Source organism: Suncus etruscus, chromosome 11 (genome assembly GCF_024139225.1).
Source record: "Suncus etruscus isolate mSunEtr1 chromosome 11, mSunEtr1.pri.cur, whole genome shotgun sequence".
NCBI classification, from domain to species: Eukaryota; Metazoa; Chordata; class Mammalia; order Eulipotyphla; family Soricidae; genus Suncus; species Suncus etruscus.
Genome location: NC_064858.1, coordinates 98,085,137 through 98,109,136, shown reverse-complemented (window position 1 = coordinate 98,109,136; position 24,000 = coordinate 98,085,137).

Genomic DNA, 24,000 nt, shown 5'->3' with positions numbered 1-24,000 from the left:
TTTGGGGTTACACCCGGCAGTGCTCAGGGGTTACTCCTGGCTCTACACTCAGAATTCGCTCCTGGCAGACTAGGGGGACCATATGGGATGCTGGGATTTGAACCACCGTCCTTCTGCATGCAAGACAAATGCTTTACTTCCATGCTAACTTTCTAGCCCCAAAAGAATATTCTTTAAGGGATAGCTATCCAGGCCTGCACTTGGAGATTCTTGGAGGACATCTGAGTTGGCCATATGCAAAGCATCAGACTTAGCGTTGCATTCTCTTCCTCCCTCTGCATTCTCTCTCCCTTTAAGAACATGTTTTTTGGGGCCCAGAGAGATAGCACAGCGGTGTTTGCCTTGCAAGCAGCCGATCCAGGACCAAAGGTGGTTGGTTCAAATCCCGGTGTCCCATATGGTCCCCCGTGCCTGCCAGGAGCTATATCTGAGCAGACAGCCAGGAAAACATGTTTTTTAGACCATTGACCATAGGAAAAAAATACTTATCTTAGGCTTTTTCCTCTGGGATGTAATAGAATTAAAAATAACTATTGGGTTGAAGTCATAGTATAATATGTGAGGACCTTGCTTTGTACAAGACTGCTCTGTAGTTGATCCCCAGCATCTCATATGATCCCAGCATCTTATATGAGCACTGCTAGGAGTTATTCCTGAGTGCAGAGCTAGGCATAACCCCTGGGCATTGTCAGGCCTTGTCCCCTCAAAACCAAAATAAACAATCAAAAGAAATAACTATCCCCAAAAAAGCAAACAAAGAAGTGAAATTAGAGATCTGAATCTCCTCATTAAAGAGGCCACATGTGCTACTTTGTGGGCATGTGAGACAGAGAGGTGTAGAGTCCTACATTTTGGCATTATGTTGCTGCCATCTTGGAATTCTTTTGTTTGCAATTAAAGCAGTATTACACTCTGACATCGTATGTAACAGGTGAGTATCAATGAAGATCAATATGTGAAATACAGCATTCAATTTACTTTAGTGAACTTACTAAAAGTTCAATTCTATTCTTCCCTATATAATGGTTTCCTTTGATCTCAATTGCTCATTACCAGTTCCTCTTCTCTTCTGTTAACAATGAATTGGCCTCAAAATATGAAAGATATTTACTTTTTTTTTTTGGTTTTTGGGCCACACCCGGCGGTGCTCAGGGGCTACTCCTGGCTGTCTGCTCAGAAATAGCTCCTGGCAGGCACGGGGGACCATATGGGACACCGGGATTCGAACCAACCACCTTTGGTCCTGGATCGGCTGCTTGCAAGGCAAATGCCGCTGTGCTATCTCTCCGGGCCCAGATTTTTACTATTTTTAAATTAAACTAAAATAAATTTAGTTTTGGTTTTGGGACCACACTGTTTGTTTTCTCTATATATGACATGAGTGAAATCATAGATTATTTATCTTTCTTTATCTGGTTCACTTTATTAAGCATGATACCCTTTAGGTCATTCATACTGTTGTAAATGGAAGATTTAATATATTTCAATTCATTATGTTTTGGGGTCACATTTGGTGATACTCAAGAATTATTCCTTATTTTAATGCTCAGGATCACTTCTGTTGGTTCTCAGGAGACCATATATGTGCTGGGATTGGCTGCATGCAAAGCAAGTGTGATAATTCTTGTACTCACCATCTCTCTGGTTCATCTATTTTTAAAAAGTTGGCTAGTAGTTATCTTAGAATTTTATTCATTTTTGAACCAGGGATACTGGAGATTCATTTTCACTTGATGTAGCCAGTCTCGATGGCAAGAATGATGATAAAAGGCTTCCAAAGAGGACTTGTTTTTGCATGAAAATCCAAGTACAACATTGACAATATGCCTTATATAAAGAACTGTGATTTTTATTTATCCCTTTAGGAAGAATAAACGGAGAATACAGCCATTGAAAATGTGATCTTATATATCCAGAATCTAAGACCTAAATTTTTATATAATGCTTCCCATATGTCAGGGTTTATACATACATGAACTTATTTAAATATTAGTCTACCATTTTACAGATAAAGGTATAAAATATTTCTTATACCTTCTTTCTGGTATCAAACTAGAGAGAATAAAATATCTAGACCTAGGGCTAGAGCGATACTATAGTGAGTAGGGCACTTGCCTTCCATGTGAGAGACCCAGTTTCAATCCTTGGCACCCCACCAGGACTGATCCCATAACAGAGTATGAGCATAGCAAAGCCCTGAGCAACACCAGGTGTGGCCCCAAAACAAAAAAAAAAATAAAGAAACAAACCAAAAATAATCCCCTCCCATCAACAAACAAGACATCCAGCACATTCTCATATTCTTGTACATACATAGCTGGCGTGGTCACAATTTCAATCAAGGCAGTAAAGTTCTGGAATATTTCTTATGTACGCTTTTTGCTTTCCCTTAAGTGGAACAATGAAAGTGGTTTCCTAAAAGGTAGTGTGTGTATTTCTGATTATTCTAGTTATTACTTTTAAATTCAGAGAAAAAGGGTGAGCTAGGGCCTTTTGAAATACAAGTCAATGTGCACTTGGAATTTATCACAGAACAAATACATTATTTCCTTTGGAACATAACCTGCTATTTTATAAAAGTGAAAGCATTAAATGTGACATACTTTAGTGTCTCTAGTGTCTCATGACTGGCATTTAATTTTGACTCAAAAGATTTTAAAGCTTGCTACTAAGCTTATTGATTGGAGGCAATATGTTCATCCTTTGAAATTTATACAATACTTTATTCCTTTCAGGGGATTGGGGATTTGTTTAAAAAGTGTGGAATCTGTCACATTTTCCTACAAAGCCTATTTAATTTAAAGTGTTTTCCACCAACTTTATTTAAAAAATTCTTTGTAGGTACCAGACCATATTCAAAGGGTGGATTCTAAGTTTGTCTGCAAAGATAATAAAAGCAGACATTTTATCTGGTGTAATTGGGCTAGAAGGACTGGCATTTTCTAGAACACATTTGACGCTCAGTATACAGAGATAATTATTTGGTTTATGTGAACCGCTATTGAATATACAGTAGGTGGATATTGAGTCTATCACTTCTCTGCGCTTCACTTTCTTTAGCATAAGATAAAGTTAGTAACACCCATCTCTCAGGCTAATTTTAAGGATTAAATAAGATACTTAAAATATCTTAAGATAATTAAGAAGCCCTGGTTCAGACAAAACAAGTTCTTGGTAATTTCTTTTTGTAATGTGGGTGTAGGTAGTATCACAATGAATTTGGGGACCCAGTACAAAACCAATTTATTTTTACTATTATGTTTTGGGGTGCCACACTCTGTGAGGCTCAGGATTACTCAAGAATCTGAGCTCAGGAATTTACTCCTGGGCATCTCAGGGAACCATATGGGATGCTAGCAATCGATCCTGATTCAGCCATATGCAAGGAGAACACTATTGTACTGTCATTTCAGACCCCCTATTTGTTTTGTTTGGGGGGCCACACCTGGTAGTGCTCAGGGATTATTCCTGGATCTGCTCTCAGAAATTACTCCTGGAAGGCTCAGGGGATCATATGGGATGCCGGAGATCAAACTCAGGCCAGCAGCATACAAGGCATATGCCCTACTGTGCTGTGCTATCACCCCTCCCTCCCATCCCCTTATTTTTATTAATTTTTATTTTATGGTATTTGATCCACACCTGGTACCAGTCATGGCTTATTCCTGGTTCTGAACTCATGGGTCATTCCTGGCAGTCTCTGGGGATCATTGAAGTGCCTGGGATTGAACCCAGATCTCCCACATGCCAGGCAAGTGCTTTACCTGCTGTGCTATCTCTCCAGACCTCCAGTTTATTTTTCTTTGTCAGTGATGTTCTGTTGGGTAAAAGAGCTCTGTATTGTTTTTTATGGTTCAGCGATAACTTTTTCATATTAACTACGCATTTTAAAAATACACTTTGGGAAGATCCAGTCTCTTTCCAATGATCCTTTTATAAAAGAGCTATTAAAATCACGCTTAAAAGAAATAGCATTCATTCATTATTCATATCCACCAGTAGTGATTACATCAGCTCAGTCTGACCATCGATCAGCTCTCAGCACACAGGAAGAAAACAACTGGAGTGCTGGGGCACGTCTTCTCGTATGACTCCCAGATCTTGCTGTCAGTGTGTCCTCCTTTATTGTCCCTTCTTCCTTATACCCATCACCTTATATACATTGGGTTCTTTTCCACCGACAAGAAACAGGACTATTTTCCCCTCAAACTTGTGGCTCCCTTTAGGTACTATTTCATTTATTTTTCCATGACTACTTTAAGTAGTCCTCACTTTCTTCACATATTCCATTTTTTATGCTTAACCTCTGTGCCATCCCCAGACTTTTTTTTTTCTTTCCAGTCTTTGGGCCATATTTAGTGATGCTCAGGGGTTACACCTGGCTATGCACTTAGAAATCGCCCCTGGCTTGGGGGACCATATGGAACCCTGGGAGATCGAACTACGGTCTGTCCTAGGTTAGTGCAAGCAAGGCAAATGCCCTACCACTTGTGCCACTGCTCTGTCCCCAAAAACTGTTGTCTTGATGGCATGAAGCACCTCTTGCACACCAAGACACTTGACTTTTTCTTAGTTTTCATTCTTCTTTACCTATCTAAAACATGCAGTATAGCTTAAATCTTGAAGATCTCATAGTGTGGAACCTTGCTTTCCTCTTGTAGTCTGTGTCTTGGCTTATTCATAGAAAATGGCAATAATACTGGGAAGAGAAGCTCTGGTGTTAGTGTTAACATGGTAATGGTCAGTAAGATTTCCTTCTCTGTTTAATTTACCTTCAAGGCTTTAAATCTCAAATTATATAAATGACTCCTAGATTTGTAGTTTTGATTTTTCCCTCTCTCTAGATGTGCATTCCATTTTTGGGGGGGGGTGGGGTTTGGGCCACACCTGGTGACGCTCAGGGGTTACTCTTGGCTATGCACTCAGAAATCGGTTCTGGCTTGGGGTGGGACCATTCGGGATGCTGGGGATCGAACAGCCGTCTGTCCTGGGTCAGTCGCATGCAGGGCAAATGCCCTACCGCTGGGCCATCGCTCTGGCCCCATGCATTCTATTTTTTCCCAAAGAAACTGATACTTACCAATTTTTTAAATAATAAATAACGTCATAGATAGTTAAATTAAAAAAGTTCTTAGAAGTATTACTTTTAGTTTATGGTGAAGGAAATGATGGTAGAGAATAAATCATTGCTGTATCTTTCAGTAGCCATCTTCCAGCTCTTTCTCTCGCCATTTCTCCTCAATTCACTTCCTTAATTTTATTGAATTTCTATAATAAACCCTATACTATAATTTTCATCTTATTATTACTTATATCTTAGAGTCATATCTTTATTCCATAGGCACTGTAGTAAACTGATCTTGATTTGACTTTCTCATTCACTCTCTCAATCACTGGTATATTAATTTCTTAAACATTCTTCTTACTTTTAGAATAACCTCGTTAGATGAATGTCCAGTGAAATCACATTGTATTTGATCTAGGATAAATTCAGGTGACTTGTTATTTTAAAGTTATCAGTAGTTTTAATTGACCAAGTTAGAGTTTATAATTTTTTTTCCTGAAAAGCAGCTCTACAATATTCTCTTTTAGATAGATGGAAAGTCAGCAGATATTGTTGTTTAGGGGGAAGTCTATAATAGATCTTTTATTTTATATTGATAAATGCTTTCATTTTGGGAATTTCAAAAGGGACATATTTATAAGGTACAATAAACTTTTGAGTAAGTAGAATTGATACTTAACTTTTGAAAGTTTAATGTCATTAAGAACATTTAATATTAAGATCGGATAAATCAAAATGACTCCATCTGAAATTAGACATCATCAAATTCTTCTGAGTACAAAAATCATCATGAGAAAAAGGAGAATCCAGGTAGATGATCCAGTATATTTACTTGTAATAATTAGAATACTAGGAGGTTGGAGAGATAGGACAGAAAATAAGGTGCTTGTTTTGAATGTGGCCAAACCCTGTTTGAATCCTTTTATCACATTTGGTCTCCTAAGCACTGCCAGAGGTCAATCATAAGCACACAGCCAAGAGGAGGCCCAGAGCACTGCTGAGAACGGTTCAATCCCTTATCTTCCCCCAATCTGCAACCCCAAGCTAGAATGTAATTGAGGGGGGGATTTCCTTCTAATGGACTATTTAAGTTTAAGGAGGAGACATAAGTAATGTATGTATATAAATGTTTAAGTATAAAATAAATAACCAAAATTATATATATAAAAAACCGAAATCATGGGAAGGGTTTATTTAGCTGAAGCAAAGAGAGTCTTCTCATGCCCTTCCAGGAAATTCTTTCATAGTGGTGGCAGCAATGAGTCAGGAACATGAATCTTGGGGATGAGGGTGGGGATGGGTGGTGTGTGTGTGGGGGGTGGGGGGTAGTGTGGTGGTGGTACTGAAAGCTGAGAGTTGCATTTTCTCTTGAAGCAAGGCAATTACACAAGATAATAAAGACATTCCCAATAGAAAAGAAGGAAGAAAAAAATTTTCTTACTCACTGGTAATAGAATCATTGTATAGAAAATCCTATTTAATGCAATCTATAAATGAGCTCCTAGAATAAGTGATTGAAAAGACTATAGAATACAAAATCATATATAAAAACAATAATATATTAGAAATCTTCAAATAGTCTAAAGCACATAAAGTTAACTGTATATTAGTTCTTTCTCGGTAGAGTTTTTTAAAAAAGCTTTTAAACCAATTTTAAGTTATTTTATAAAGACCTCTGAACTCTAATACATTATATTTTCTCGCTATGCCTCAATTTCAGTCTAACGTTCCTACTCTGCCCCACTGACAGGGAATTCTAGAGCAAGGGAAATGTTTTTAGAATAGGTCTGATTCTTTCTCTTTTGTTTTGTTATACTGGACTAGCCTGCCTACCATCTGACACCCTCACATAGAGATGACCCTGCTTTCCTCTTAACTTCCTTCCTTCATGGCACTCATCATATACTTCATTATATTACAGTTTGCAAACATACTTTATACTTTCCCTGAAAGTCTGGAAACTTCTTGAAAGTGTAACCTATGAATTTATTAGGTGCCTCCCTGTATTCCAATGGTATTTTAGAGAATGCCTTGTGAATATTAACTGTACATATTAAATATAATATGTTACCATATTTTAATGAAAGATTTTTGTTTTGTTTTTTTTTTTTTTTTTTGAGTCACACCCGGCAGTGCTCAGGTGTTACTCCTGGCTCTACGCTCAGAAACTACTCCTGGCAGGCTCGGGGGACCATATGGGACACTGGAATTTGAACCACCGTCCTTCTGCATGCAAAGCAAACACCCCACCTCCATGCTATATCTCTGGCCCTAATTAAAGATTTTTAAATGTTGGACCAACATTAAGAACAAATATTTTATAGTGCTTAATTTTTTTTCTAATTATGGTTTATGCAATCTTCAATTATATAAAATTGGTGAAATATTTTCCTTCTATTTAAGTTGCTTACTTTTTTTAACCTGTTATAAATACTTTTTGTTTATGACCTGTGAGCGCATACAGGAAGTGGAATACCAGAAGTTATTGTTCAACATAAATCTTTGGACTATTTAATTATTAATATTTATTAATTTGATCATTGTTTAATGATAAGTCTGGTATACAATCAAATCATATTTTAAGCTAAATTTTTGCAATGTTTATGTTATAAAGAAAGGTAACAAAAATATGTTTCTGGGATATATATTTTGGCTCCATGTTTTATTAATGAAACCCAAGCCTTATCTAAGAAAAGGACCAAAGATAATACCTCAAAATGATTTTGTTGCAAAGTTAAGGTGAATAGGAAATTGGGTCAAAAGGAGAGTTTTATTTCAGTTTCAAATATCAGATAAAATTGGGAAATTGGATAAGAGGAGTTTAGGAAATTGTAGTAGATGACAATGTACCGATGTTTTTATTTTGTTCCAATGTGAAAGCATCAATTTCTCTCACACAGAGATAGCTAAGTAATGGTCTCAAATCTAATGGAAGTGCTCGTTGCCAGGGCTATTGTAGTTCTGAAATGGGTTTGTTTGAAGATTTGGGGTCTAATTTCATATTATTAAATTCTGAAATTACAGAAGCCTTTCCAAAGTAATCCTGGAACCTCATGGTGTACCAAAAGCTTGTTGTGTACAAAGTTTGAAGGGCTGCTTTGCAATCTAATCCTTCTTTCTGTAACAACTGGCATTATATTTTCGATCTTGCCTATTATTTCATGGCTTAGGTTTCATCCTAAACTCAGTCTGCATGCTGGAGAGGCAGCTAGAGAAGGTGCTGGAAGCAGGTAATAAACAGGATGAAAGTGGTAGGGTCAGGGTTTGGAGGCAGACCTGAAGTCGAGTTCTAATTCTGCCTCAGATAAACTCTGGGACTCTGAGATAGTTATTGAGCATTTTGAATCTAAACTTCCTTGTTTACTGAAAAGAATCCATTTCTGTTGAATGCTTAACTTAGTGCTTGGCACAGAGAGGCCCACACTCAAAATGAGCACTCTGAATTATTAGCAACCAGGAGTGATCTCTGTTTTACTCAAGAAAATAGCATCAGCCTTGTGGTGAGGCATATATATATATATATATATATATATATATATATATTTTTTTTTTTTTTAAAAATGATAGTGTGGAGAAAACTATTTAATAGAAATGTATCTAGAGGAAATGGAGTGGTTGTTTATCTAGAGTTAAAAGGACTATCCAACGGTGCCCCAAAGAAGCGCATTATTGGTGCCTTTAAATGGCTACAGAAATGGGGTTGTGGAGTCCCCAGATACCGTCCTCTCAATTCACTGTGGCCAGGAAGAACGTCTATTTTTAAGAGAGAAGAGTGTAGCTGGTAAAAATAGAACTTTCCCACATCTTCTCCCGCCAATTTTTTTGGTCCATCACCGTTTTCCTTGCAGTTCGCTTATCTTGTCTCTTCATTTTCTTCCTTTACAAAAGAGAAAATACTTGACACCACCCCCGGAAAGTCAGTGTCGAGGATAATGTATTTTTAATCTTGAACACCTGGCCTCCTTTATTTGCTGCTAGAATAAGGTTTTTTTGATTATTCAAAGAATTCCTTATGCGGGTGCTCACAAATGAATAAAAAGGTTAATAAGTTTCAGGATCTGCTTCGTAATCCAGGGAGATAGATCTCTGCAAACACAGAATTTTCTTTTTTAGGTTGGATCTGACATTATAAGAAGCCGCTCCTCTCTTTCCAGACCCAAAGCATTTAACTAGGCTTTAAACCCTGAGTAGCAAGAGAATGGCAAGAGCACTCAGGTTCATCAAGGGTCTTCTTTGCAAAGGGGAATCGCATGCACATGATCCTATTTCGTTTTCATGATGGTCCCTTCGGGGAAAGCTGCACAGTCCTGGTATTTTATAGGTGAGAGCATGAAGGGGCATCAATCAACACAACCTAGCAGGAGGGATTTGCTCCAGTGTAGTTTCCCTAAGCACTCCTGACTTCATGCAAGACTTAGTCATCTCCTTCAGCTGAACCCTCTCATCCTAGCTGTGCCATCCTCATACAGTGCTTTGATGCAAATGCTTTCCCTATTGTGCAATGCCAATTTTATTGTTGTTGTTGTTTTTTGGGTCACACCCGGCAGCGCTCAGGAGCCACTCCTGGCTTTACCCTCAGAAATCGTCCCCTGCAGACTTGGGGGATTCAAACCACTGTCCTGCATGCAAGGCAAATGCCCCACTGCTGTGTCATCTCCGGCCCCAATGCAATGCCAATTTTTGATAAGATATAGCTCCTAGGCCTGGAGAGAGTACAGGAATAAGGCACTTCATGGAGATTTAAGTTTAAATCTTCAGCTCCACATATGGTTCTCTGAGCACTGCCAGGGTTCACTGCTGTTTGGTTTCAACTGTTTGGCCACTGTGTTTGGCTTCAACTCCACCCTTCCCCAATAGGAATAATTCTATGGGGCTATATAATTTTTGGAATCATGGTCCAGTGATGAACACACCCTTGTAGAAAAGTGGGCTGTCAAACTCAAATCGCCTTCTCTAAGAGTACAGTCATTACTACCATTTCCCCAAATCTCTTTCCTCTGTTTGGATTATACAGAGGCAGATCTGCAAGTCCTTTTACACTAGTGGGGTTGGTGAATCTGGTCCCCTTAATTGATACTTCTCAGCAAGTCCTGCAAACAGGGCCAGAGGTTTTGGTTACAATCCTGGGCATCAGTTATACATGAATTAGAAGATATGATATATATGTATGTATTTATTTTTTGGTGTTACTCTTGGCTTTGCATTCAGAAATTACTTCTGGGGGACCATATGGAATGCTGGGGATTAAACCTAGGTCTGCCATATGCAAGGCAAGTGCCCTATGGGTTGGACTATTACCAAGGCTCAGAGAGAGTCATTATTACAATATAATGCCAATGGCTTTGCCATCATGACATCACCTTTAGATGCTTCTTTATCTGTGATAGGAGATGGTAGTGCTTTCTGGACTTTGAGAGCAATGAAAGGATAGAAAAGAGAGATACTTGATACCTTGTGAATGGTATTCAGTCTCTTGGGTCAGCATATTAGACAAGTTCAGATTAGACTGGAAGAGTGGTTGAGGGAAAAAGTTAGGGAAACATTAGTTATAGATGGAATACACAAAAAATGGTTAAATCTTGGACAGTTTTCTCAAGTCTATCTTGCCATTTTGTTTCTTCCCCCTTGGCTACTTATACTTTAGATTTCATAATGAACACTTCAGACTTTTTCACCTCAGAATATTACTAGTAAGAAACTTTGTTCTTTTTCATGTGTGCATTTGCTTGTGCGTGTGTGTGTGTGTGTGTGTGTGTGTGTGTGTGTGTGTGACACATATGGTTGTGCTCATTCCTATCTCTAAACTCAGGGATCATTCCTGGCAGTTTTTGGGGGATTATATGTGGTGCCAGAGGTCTATCCTAGGTCAGCTATGTGCAAGGCAAATACTTGTCCTCTGTACTATCTCTCTGACACTGTTAAGAAGACTTTTTAAAGGGTTCACTTAAAATTTGTCCAATTATGACATATTTCCCCATGTTTATTGAAAAATTTAAGTCAAATAACTTGTACATTAGTATCAACATTAAAAAAACTGCCAGTCTTACATATGGCCAAAAAAGAAGGCATACTAATTTTTAATAATCTGTAATGTAACACACATTCATTATATATGAACCTTAAAGGAGAAAAATAACATCACACATCGGCCAGAATCTTAAGAAGCATACAAAGCAGCATCAGAAGAATAAAACACCACATGTTTGCTTTGTATAATAATCTTTAAATGACTTTGAAAGATGAACTTTGAAAGTAGACATGTGTCTTTGTTTTTAATAACTTGTACCAAACACAAGGAGAGACTTTTCTCTGATGTGGTTATAATTTCAACATGATACCTTCCTTGAAATTAGACTATCATGTTGGAATACTCATCAGTTCTTGAAGAAGCTGATTCTTTTTTTTTTTTTTTTTTGTGGCTGAACTCCTTTGCTACCTCTGCTGTAAACTATTATCCAACACCTCCAGGAGGATTAATTGCCCCTACAAAACTTGGTACATTTTTCTGCTTTGGCATCATCATCATCATCATCATCATCATCATCACAAGGCACCTTAGCTATTCTTGTGTTTGTTTTCTTGATAGTCTATGATTCTCTGGGGGTAGGGATGCTTCTTGGCACAGGAAACATTTTATGATGATTTTGGAATTACAGAGCATGTCTATCATCTGTAGGTACCAAGTTTAAAATAGGAATTAAATTGTGTACTTGTACACAATTCGGAACAAACTGAGAAAAAAGTAGAATTGTTACCACACAGATATGGAACTACAAAAAGCATTTAAGGAATATATCATCATGAAATCTTGTTAGCTGTAGTGATTCAAGAAAGGGCAACAATATTGTAAAGAGAGTGCCTGAGATAATAAATAAACACACTTTTTTTGTTATTTGCTTGGATAGGAAGGGGCCTAGAGGAATATTGATACTCTGGTGGCAGGTGTGGTTCAGTAACATTATATTACTAAAACATTAATATAAAACGATCATAATCAAGGTATATATTAATTTTTTTGGTTGTCTGTGCTTTATTTACATTTAAATCTAGACTTAGGGAAGGGAAAGGCATAGGGCTGATATTTGTTGGGTGACTGAGAATTAGACTCTGAATTTTTCATGTTATGATTTTTTTTTTAGTTTTTGGGCCACACCTGGTGATGCTCAGGGGTTACTTCTGACTATGTGCTTAGAAAATCGCTCCTGGCTTGGGGGACCATATGGGATGCCGGGGGATCAAACTGCGGTCCCTCCTAGTCAGCCACTTATAAGGCAAGCACCCTACAGCTGCTCCACTGCTCTGGCCCCATGTTATGATTTTATTTTAGGTGTACCCAACCTAATGCGTAGACCCAATCTTACCAAAAAGTTCCTTTTCCCAAATGGGCTACTGAATTTCTGAGGTTAACTTATGTGAATAATGTAGCTGAACCATATTTTGAACCCAGTTCTGAAAAATAAAACTCTCAGTCTGAGTTGATATGTGTTTAGAAAATAAAAAAGGAAATGTAGGGCAACACTTTTTTTTTGCAGACTACACTTTCCCTTTTGAAATACTATCAAGGAAAAGAGTCAGATAAAAGAGCTTGATGTGGATAGCATATCTAGTGGTTGAGAAAATGGACTCAGAGTCAGAAAATCTAGATGAAGTTTTGTTCAATTCATGCATGTGACCTTGGACATGATGTTTAACCACCTCAAGCCTCAGCTTTTTAAACTATAAAATATAAAAACAAGAGAAGGGAAATGATTGTCATCTACATCTGACAGGACATTGTGAGAAGGAAGGGAAAATGTATTAAGCATGTACTTAGCCTGGTGCTTAGTTGTTGTTATTATTATATTATCAAAATTACCCAAATAATCTGTTTAATTGTCCTAAGTTAGCAGATTATCTTTGGCAGCACATCTTTCCATTTTATGAATATTTAGTCAATGCAATCTTAGAGAAAGTAGAAGAGATCAACTCACTCCCTGTAACTGGTGAGAATTGAGATTTGGATTCGTTTGATATAAGTTTGGCTCCTGGCTCAGCTTTTTGATCTTGGCAAAACACATTATTTATTTTCATTGTACTCAGTTTACTTACCTATAAAATGTTAATCAAAACCACAACTACAGGGTCCAAGAGATTCTCTGGTGGCAGGTGTGGTAAGGTATTTGCTTTGCATGTGGCTGACCCAGGTTCAATCTCTGGTACTCCTTGTCATCCCTTAAACTCACCAGGAGTTATCCCTGAGCACAGAACCAAGACATGAACACCACCAAGTATGGCCAAAAATGAAATACTAACCAATCCTCACACCCACTCCCCAAAAAACCGCATCTATCTTCTATAATATTTTGACAAGTGCTGATATAAAACACATGGATGGGCACCTAACCTAGGTCAAGAAGTATAGAGAAGAAAGGGACCTGTAATTTGTGCCTCACCTGTATGCTAGCAAGTAAATTATTTTAATAATTTACTATATAACTGACATTTAAACTTATTTCAGACTACAATTCCATTTTGTTGGCTTTGCGTCCTAAGGTCACCTTTAAATTCCATGATGTTCTTTAAGGAAAGAAATGCTGTGATTTTTATTTTGTGGACTATTAATAGCTCCATAATGTGGTTCATCATTTTCCTAGAGGTGTTTCTAAAAGAACTCCAGTATGCTTCAGCATCTTCAATAATTGCCTGTGTAATGTGAGAACTCAATATAAATATATATTGTGTAACTCTGCCTTTAATATTGAGTGGAATAAATATATGAGGTGTGTGTGTGTGTGTGTGTGTGTGTGTGTGTGTGAGAGAGAGAGAGAGAGAGAGAGAGATGAGATAGAATGTGTGTGTGAGAGAGAGAAAGACAACATATATATATAATAAATTTGATCCTGAGTTGTTCTTTGGGTATAAATAAGACAGTGAAAGGCATATTAGCTTTTCCAGGTCACTAGGGTTTTCATCTGAATGCTAGACTATAAATAGTTCCCTAATGCTATATTGAAAATGATGTACCATTCTTTCTTCCCCCAGAGTGCTTAGAATACCAGAGAAAGCATTCTCTTGCAAGTGTCTGGCTCAGTGCATGTTTTATATTGTTTGTAAGGTCAAACTTTGGATTAACCTTTTAAGATGAAAAAAAAAAGAAAAAAGAAAAATATATAATAGAGTATCTTTGGGGACATTTTTTTCCCTTAGGGAAAAATTATTTTATATGGAATTTAGTGTACCACATAATAATTTTTTTGCACAGAATATCTAGCACAGTGTAAAAATTTATTTCCCCGGAGTTCCTTAAATGTCATCGTGTTTGGTACAAAGCAAGAAGTACCCATTTTGCAAATAATCTTGCCAGTTTTTCTGATATGCAATGGTGCCATCTACATAGAAAAGTATAGCCTGTTATTAAACCAAAATTCATCTCAGAAAATTTGAAACTCTATTTGGCTTTCTTTAATGGTTGGGCAGCATACCATAAAAACATAAAAACGGTTCATCAGGATTATACAAAATGGAAGTTTTTGTATTGTTTTGTTTTTCAATTTTGGGCCACTCCAGTGATGCTCAGGGATCACTTCTGGGTTTGCACACAGGAATTATTCCTGGCAGTGTTCAGTGGATCATATGGGATGCCTGGGATTGAACTTTGGTCGACTGTGTAAAAGACAAGCACCCTATCCACTTAACCGTCTCCAGCTACATAATGTTTAATATTTTTAACTTATTGAGATAACATTGGTTTAAAGTATAAATTAATTAACATTGCAAATGTTAATAAGTTATAGGAGTACACTGTCACCGCACCAAGCCTACCACCAGTACCACCATTCACTGGATCCTTTTCTTTCTTTTTTTTGGGGGGGGCGCCCACACCGGTGATGCTCAGGGTTACTCCTGGCTATGCACTCAGAAATCGCTCCTGGCTTGGGGGACCATATGGGATGTCCGGGATTGAACCATGGTCCATCCTAGGTCAGCTGCGTGCAAGGCAAATGCTGTACTGCTGCGGCACCGCTCTGGCCCCACTGGACCCTTTTCTACTGCTCTGCACCACCCTTAGGTAAATTTAATTCTTTTGTCAGTCTAAAGATTTTTCACTGCATGTAGTCTCCTCCGTTGCTATATTTAAATGACATAATCTGGTATTTGTCATTCTCTTTCGTTTTTATTTCTTTTAGTATGAGATTCTAAAGTTCTCTCCATATTATAGTAAAAAGGAAGTTTATGATGTGCTTAAATATATCATAACTGGGGCCGGGTGGTGGCACTAGAGGTAAGGTGCCTGCCTTGCCTGCGCTAGCCTAGGACGGACCGAGGTTCGATCCCCCCGGCGTCCCATATGGTCCCCCAAGCCAGGAGCGACTTCTGAGCGCATAGCCAGGAGTAACCCCTGAGCGTCACCGGGTGTGGCCCAAAAACCAAAAAAAAAAAAAAAAAAAAAAAAAAAAAAAAAAAAAAAAAAAAAAAAAATATATATATCATAACTATGAGCTGTGATTTCTACTTTTAAAATTAATAATCTAATTCTCAGAGATGTTTAATAACTTGATTAAACTCACACGGTAAGTGGCATAACTAAGATTCAAAGCCCAAGCTTTCTGACTACTAAATTCATGTTATTCTCATGTATTGGTGCTTGACACAAAAAAGGCACTCACGCCTGGTGATTTTTAGCAGCGTCAAAACATCTTTTTTCTTTTGGGACACCACAGTTCATAATGATTACCTGTAGCATCTTACTTTGAGACTTAAGGCCAGAGAAAAGCTTTGTCTATGCTGAGCAATAAAATAGTTCAACATCAGCTTCTAGAACTGGCACCATTTCGTGGGAAGTCAGTAAATAGACAAGAATGAGTCACTCTGAATAAAAGGGAAGGGAGAGGGAGTTTAATGCCTTTTTTGAAAAAAAAATGCAACTAACGAAGAAATTTGAATTCTGAGTAGAAAGGAGCAAAAGAAAATGTTATTTCACTTCCAAATGATGTTGAGGGTTGGAGAGATGGTACAAAAGAGCTTGCCTTGCACGTGTCCAACCTTGGTTTGATCCCCAGAATCCCATGTGGTCCTCAGAGCACCGCAAGGAGTGATTCCTGAGTATAGAGTAGGAAGTAACCTCCTCCCTAGCATTTCTGGGTGTGACTCACAAACAAGCATACAAAACAAAGAAATCAAATGATGTTGAATTAATGTGCTAGAATTTTTACCCTCAGGCAGTTATGAACTGTGGGAGAGGCGCAAATCAAAGAGGCTGGAAAGACTCTGGTTTCTGAGCTGAAAGGGGGCCAAGATGTTACTTTGACTGGGAAGGAGAATGGAAAGATAAGAGAAGTTTTAGCAACCTACTAGTCAGTCTCCTTTCCTACACATACAGGATAATTATAAAGTTTAAATGTTCAAACTGAAAAATAAAAATATGAGACTGAGCAAAAGCTGCTGGATTCTTGCTTTTCATGGAACTTCTAGTCTAGCTATGAGGAGATTATGATTTCAAATAATGATATATGAGAACTTTGCCCCCTATTTTTGGTTTTTAGACCTGTTATGTATTCTCTGGGCTTACTCATCGCTCTGTGATGAGTGATCATTCCTGGTGGTGCTTGTGTGGGGGGGGTGCATACCTAGGTTGGTTGACTATGAAGTAAGTGTCCTAACCTCTCTACCATCAGCCCTATGAGAACTTTAAAAAGAAAAACAAACAAAAATATACAAAGTACTGACAGAACTTTACAAGAAAAAAATCTAACCCCATTAAAAAAATGGGGAGAAGAAATGAACAGACACTTTGCCAAAGAATAAATACAAATGGCCAAAAGGCATATGAAAAAATGCTCCACATCATTAATCATCAGGGAGATGCAAATAAAAACAACTATGAAGTACCATTTCATGCCACGGAGACTGGCACACATCAGAGAACAAGAACAATCAGTGCTGGTGGGGATTGGGAAGAAAGCAACTCTTTTTCACTGCTGGTGGGAATGCCATCTAGTCTACCCTTTATGGAAAAAAATATGAAGATTCTTAAAAAAAAAAAAACAACAACAACAGGAAATTGAGCTCGCATATGATCCAGCTATACCACTCCTAGGAATATACCCTAGGAACACAAAAACACAATTCAAAAATCTGTTCCTCACACCTATATTCATTGTATTATTATATACAATAGCCAGACTCTGAAAACAACCAAGATGCCCTTCAACAGATGAATGGCTAAAGAAACTGTGGTACATATACACAATGGAATATTATGCAGCTGTGAGGAAAGATGAAGTCATGAAATCATGAAATTTTCCTATACATGGATGTATATGGAATCTATTATGCTGAGTGAGAAAGACACACAGAATAGTCTCAGTCATCTATGGGTTTTAAAGAAAATAAAAGACATCATTGTAATAATGCCCAGAGACAACAGAGATGAGGAGTGGAAGGACTGACTCATGTTATGAAGCTCACCACAAAGAGTAGTGAGTGCAGTTAGAAAAATGACTACACTGACAACTATGGTGACAATGTCACTGAGTGAGAGAAGTAGAATGCCTGTCTCAAATACAGGTGGTGGGGGGAGGAGGGAGATCGGGGGCATTGGTGATGGGAATGTAGCACTGGTGAAGGAGGGTATTCTTTATATGACTGAAACCCAACTACCATCATGTCTCTAATCAAGGTGCTTAAATAAAGATTAAAATCAAAACACAAAAGACAAAAACAACCAAACTTTTTTTTTTTAGGTCACACATGGTAGGGCTCAGGGCTTATTTCTGGCTCTCTGCTTAGGGATCACTCCTGGTGATGCTCAGGGAACCATCTAGCGTGTCAAGTACTAAATCTGGCCGCATGTAAGGCTAATACCTACCTACTGCACTATTTCTCTGCTACCCCTGTGGGAAATTTAAAAAGAGACTACAAAAAGAAAAAATATGGGGGGCCAGAGATATAGCACAGTGGTAAGGCATTTGCTTTGCATGCAGGAGAATAGTGGTTCGAATTCCGGCATCCCATATGGTTCCCCGATCCTGCTGGTGGCGATTTCTGAGCATAGAGGCAGGAGTAATCCCTGAGCACTGCCGGGTGTGACCCAAAAAAACAATAGCAAAAAAAGAAAAAATATGCACCCATTCAGGTGGAAAATGCTACCTTCAAAAGGACTCTGGAGCTAATGGAGTGTTCCAAAGGCCTCTGGAAAGGCAAGCTCTCAGAGAAATGCTCATGGTGCCATGCATAGGTTTCAATTTGTTGAAGGTCTGTCTGTCTGTCTATCATCTATTTATCTAATGTATCTAACTTTTGCAGATAAAGCATATATTGCTTCTAATTGGGGCTTCTTTTATATTTCCAAATGATTTTAAATATTAAATTCTTTTTTATTATAAAATCTTTATTTAAGCACCATAATTACAAGCATGACTGTAGTTGGGTTTCTATCATAAATAGAACAGTGCAACATTCCCACCACCGATGCCTCTGATCGCCTTTCTCCCCCACCTCTGCCTGTATTCGCGATAGACATTCTACTTCTTTCATTCATTAACTTTGTCATGCTAGTTGTTAGTGTAGTTATTTCCCTATCAACATTCACCACTCTTTGTGGTGAGCTTCATCTTGTGGGCTGGTCCTTCCGGTCCTTCCCTCTATTGTCTCTGAAATTATTACTTTTTCTTTTTTAAAACCCATAGATGAGTGAGACTATTCTGTGTCTATCTCTCTCCTTCTGACTTTTTTCACTCAGCACAATAGATTCCATGTACAACCATGTGTTATTAAACAATAAAAAGTGCCTAGAATTGAAAGACCTGACTGAAAAAGGTCCCATCTTGGCTTAATGAAAATTGCCTTTTATTCCTGTGTGACTGGAGACAGCTTAAAAGCTATGATATCTGCTTCTGTGAAGAGCACTCATCACAGATAAATAAACGTTTTATTTACCTATGGTGAGGTAATCAATCATAACAAACAACCATTAATTAATTATCTTGTTTTCTGAGGGCCATATCAGGTGATAGCTTGGAGTTTATACTAGTCCAGAAACTGAAACCAGGGCCGCACACATGCAAGGCTCTACTCCTGAGACACATCCGTCATCCCTAAATCAACCATTTTATTTTTATTTAATTTAACTAATTAATTTATTTTTGGGATCACACTTAATGGTTGCTAAGGGCTTACTCCTGGCTCAGGGATCACTTCTGGTGGTATTCAGATGGGATACTTAGGATCCAACCTGGGTTGGCTGCATGCAAGGCAAGCGTTCTGTCCTTGGTAGTTTCTAGTTTCATAGCAATTATTAAAAAGTAAATACTTCAGTGGCATGGAATATGTTCACAATGTTGAACAATAGATTAGCATCTTTAGTTATGTAAGATTTTTGTCACTCCCAAAGGGACCTTGTTCCTATTTTGTAGTTATTCCTCACTAGTCCTGTCTCTTCTGTGTCTTCCGATTTACCTTGTCTTCTTGCTAACAATAATGAGATCATATGAAAGAAAACAGTTTTTGTTTTGTTTTGTTTGTTTTTCGGCCACACCCAGTGACGTTCAGGGGATAATTCTGGCTATGCTCTCAGAAATCACTCCTGGCTTGGAGTATCATATGGGACACAAGGTGCAATTGAACCGCATTCCATCCTAGGCTAGCACGGGCAAGGCAGACCCCTTACTGCTTGAGCCACTGCTCTGACCCCTCTAACATGTATTATAAAAATTATAAGACTATATCAATCATATAGAGAAAGCAATTGATAAGATCCAGTACCCGTTCATGATAAAAACTCTGAATAAGATGGGAATTGAATTAACTTTTATCAATATAGTCAAGGCCATTTTACCACAAATCTAGTACAAACATCATACTCAATGAGGAAAACTAAAAATCTTTCCTCTAAGATCTCTCATGAGACATGGTTGCCCCTTCTCGCCACTTCTATGCAATACATACTGGAGGTACTGGCCACAGCAAAAAGGCAAGAAAAAGATATTAAGGGCATCCAGATAGTAAAGAAAGAAGTCAACCTCTCACTGTTTGCTGATGATAAGATACTATATTTTTAAAATCCTAAAAACTCTACCAAAAAGCTTCTAGTAAGGCTTCTATATGTAGTAAGGCTACAATATGCAAAAATCCATAGATTTTTCTGTATACAATTAATGAAAAAGAAGAAAGAGATATTATATAAAACAATCCCATTCACAATAGTGCCTCAGAACATCAAGTACCTTGGAATCAACTGAGATGAAAGACCTATACAATGAAAACTTCAAAATACTGCTTCAAGAAATAAAAGAGGACACAAAAAATAGAGATATACCCTGCTTATGGATTGGGAGGATTAACATAATTAAAATGGCAATACTTCTCAAAACATTGTACAGATTTAATCCAATTCCTATAAGACTACCCATGGCATTTTTCAAATAAGTGGGTAGAACACTCTTAAATTCATTTGGAACAATAAACATCCACACATAGCTAAAGCAATCTTTGGGGTAAAGAAGATGGGAGGCATCACTTTCCTTGACTTTAAATTGTACTATAAAGCAGTAGTCAATAAAACAGCATGATATTTAAATAAAAACAGACCCTCAGATCAGTGGAATTGACTTGGTTATTCTGAGACTGACCTCCAGGTATATGATCAATTAATATTTGATAATGAGCAAGAAATACAAAATGGAGTAACAAGTGGTGTTGGGAAAACTGGCCAACTATATGCAAAAAAGTGAACTCAGACTTCTCTTTAACACAATGCATGAAGGTTAAATCAAAATGGATTAAAGACCTTGATATCAGACCTGCAACCATAAGGTACAGAGAGGAAAACAAAGGCAGAACACTTCATGACACTAAAGCTAAAGGCATCTTCAAAGATAAAACACTACTGTCCAGGCAGTAGAGCAAAGATAAACAAATGGGACTATATTAAACTGAGAAGCTTCTGTACTTCAAAGATAAAAGTGACTAGGTAGGCTACCCACGGAATGGGAGAAACTATTCATTCAATACCCATCAGATTAGGGATTAATATCTAAGATATTCAAGGCACTGATAGAACTTAGTAAGAAGAAAAAAACATCTGGTAGAGAGTGAGAGAGAGAGAGAGCGAGAGAGAGATACAATACTTGTCCCAAGCTGTACAAGTGGGGAACAGTTACACTAGCATTATGGGGGGTAAAGGAGGGAGATATGGGATGTATGCTGGGAACAGGGATGGAGAGAAGACAACATTAGGGTGGGAATGCCCCTCACTCATCGTCACTGTGTGCCTTAAATATTTCTGTGAAATAATTGTAATTCACTTTGACCACAATAAAAAAAAAAAAAAAGAAAAAGAGAAAAAAAATGCTTGTCCTAGGTAGGGGAGGGTGATGGAAGAGAAACTGGGACATTGGTGGTGAGAAATAGGCACTGTTGAAGGATGCTATAAATTCTATGATTGAAACCTGACTATGAACAATTTTGTAATCACAGTGCTTAAATAAAATGATTGTGTATGTGTAAAAAAATTCTAGCATATACTTTCCATGCTGTTCCCTGAAGTTCATTACTGCTAAGGTTCATGTTTATTCTGAGATCAAGTTGGGAGAAGGTATCCCTAATCCTTTCCTAGCCCTGGCCTGCACCATAGCTTCCTCTGGGAGCTGGTCTGCATCTACTTGGTCCTCCTCCTGCACAAAGATGAGATGATGGCCATAGAGTGTCATATTAATATCTGATTTAAAGCAGCCAGGTAAGCTGTGAATATTTCTGGCCAGGATTATTTGCAAAGGTCCTTGTCAATACCTACATGGAAAGTCTCACCAGTAGGGTTGTGGCTGGTGGATCTTCTTCAGCAGCAGGAACTAAAACTACAGCCGTTTCCTCCATTACTGCTACCCCAGCTGAGAAGAAAGTGAAAGCAAAGAATGAGGAACCCGAAGTGTCTGAGAATGATATGGGCTTAATTCATCACTTAGCATCTTCTGTAGCACATTCAGTAACAAGTCGAATTCATTTTTTTTTTTTAAATCTAACCAATGATTTTTGTGGACAAAAATATTCAGACCAAAGCATGTGTATAACTGTACCTGTTTGAATACTTATTTTTGATTTTTTTTTTTTTTTGGTTTTTTGGTTTTTTGGGTCACAACTGGAGGCACTCAGGGATCACTCCTGGTTCTGCATTTAGAAATTGCTCCTGACTCTGGGGACTATATGAGATTCTGGGGATCAAACCCACATTAGTCCTGGGTCAACCACTTGCAAGCCCTACCACTGTGCTACTACTCTGGCCCTCTTTAGTTTTTATTTTTATTTTATTTTATTTTTTTTTTTTTGTGGTTTTTGGGTCACACCCGGCAGTGCTCAGGGGTTTTTCCTGGCTCCGTGCTCAGAAATTGCTCCTGGCATGCACAGGGGACCATATGGGACGCCGGGATTCGAACTGATGACCTTCTGCATGAAAGGTAAATGCCTTACCTCCATGCTATCTCTCCGGCCCCTTTAGTTTTTATTTTTAAATTAAAATTTATTTTATTGTAATCATTGTGATTTACAAAGTCTTTAATAGTTGGGTTTCAGACATACAATGAGTCAGGGCCAATCCCACTACTACTGTCAACCTCCCTCGACCAATGTTCTCCAAATGCATCCGATACCATTCCTCCTAACACCCAGTTTGCCAGTATAACAGCCCCATTTTAAGTTTAGATTGTTAAAGCTTGAGTCTCTTGATTCCATCCTTGTTGCTTTTGGCTTGGATATTTAGTTCTGTCCTTTTTTTTTTTAACACCACCAATGCACCTGAGACCACCGGGAGTAGAATTATTAAGTCATATGATAATTCTAGGCTTAACTTTTTGAGGAACCAGTAAGCCATATTTTTCTGGTAATTAAATGATTTTGCGTTCCCCTGTGCCATTGACCACGAATTTCTCCACACCCTCATCAACAAGGTTGTGTTTTATAATTAAATCCATCTTAATGGGTAGGTAGTGGCATTTTACTGTCCAAGTAGCAATTTGGTTTTACATTTCCCCACTGATAAGCATCTTTCCATGACTTGTTGATGAGCTTAATTTCTTCTTCAGAGAAATTAGAAACATATACTTGAGTCCTTCCCCTACTTTAATGGTTAGATTATTTGGTTGAGTTACCAGGCTAATTATTGAACAGTGTAATTCTGCTGTGTCACGTTGTAAATTCAATATCTACTTCTGTTTGAAAGGAGGGATGAGGGCAGAGAGTAGGGGAGAGTTGGAGTGTGGGGTGTGGTTGAAGGGGTACTAACAAGCAAAAAATGTGGCCATCATGTTGTCTTCTTACTATCTTGAATGGGAAGTGAGAACTTAGGCATGGCACTTGGCTGGATCTACCTTCCTAGAACCCTTGATTACAGCTTCATTCTCAGGGTCATTCTCTAGCTCAATAATAAATCACCATATTCTGGCAAAGGCAATTGTTTGGCCCACACTCAGTGGTGTTCAGGGGCTATTCCTGGCTCCGTACTCAGGAGTGAGCCCCCTGGCAGTGGTGTGTGTGTGTGTGTGTGTGTGTGTGTGTGTGTGTGTGTGTGTGTGTGTGAAACGTTTCCTAATCACCAAAAGAAATCAATTACAAATGTAACAGGAAAAGAGAACTTTATTCAGAACAGCATCAAAAAATTAGAAAAATAGAAATGAACACCAATATGTATAAACCCATACACACTGAAAAACATTCTAAACTGTTCACAGGGATGGAAAAATAACACAAATTCAGGTAAATAAAATATACTCTAAGTTTCTATCAACATTTTAAGTAGGACCAGGGCTGTGGCTCACTGTGATTGAGCATGTGGCATGTATGTGAGGGGCCCTGGGATATGTCCAAGTGTCAGCACAGCTGGTGTGATCCCCACAACAAGTAACACAAGAATAAATAAGGAACCAGATTATTCAAAAAGTCTGGAGTGCATACTTTGTTTATTTACC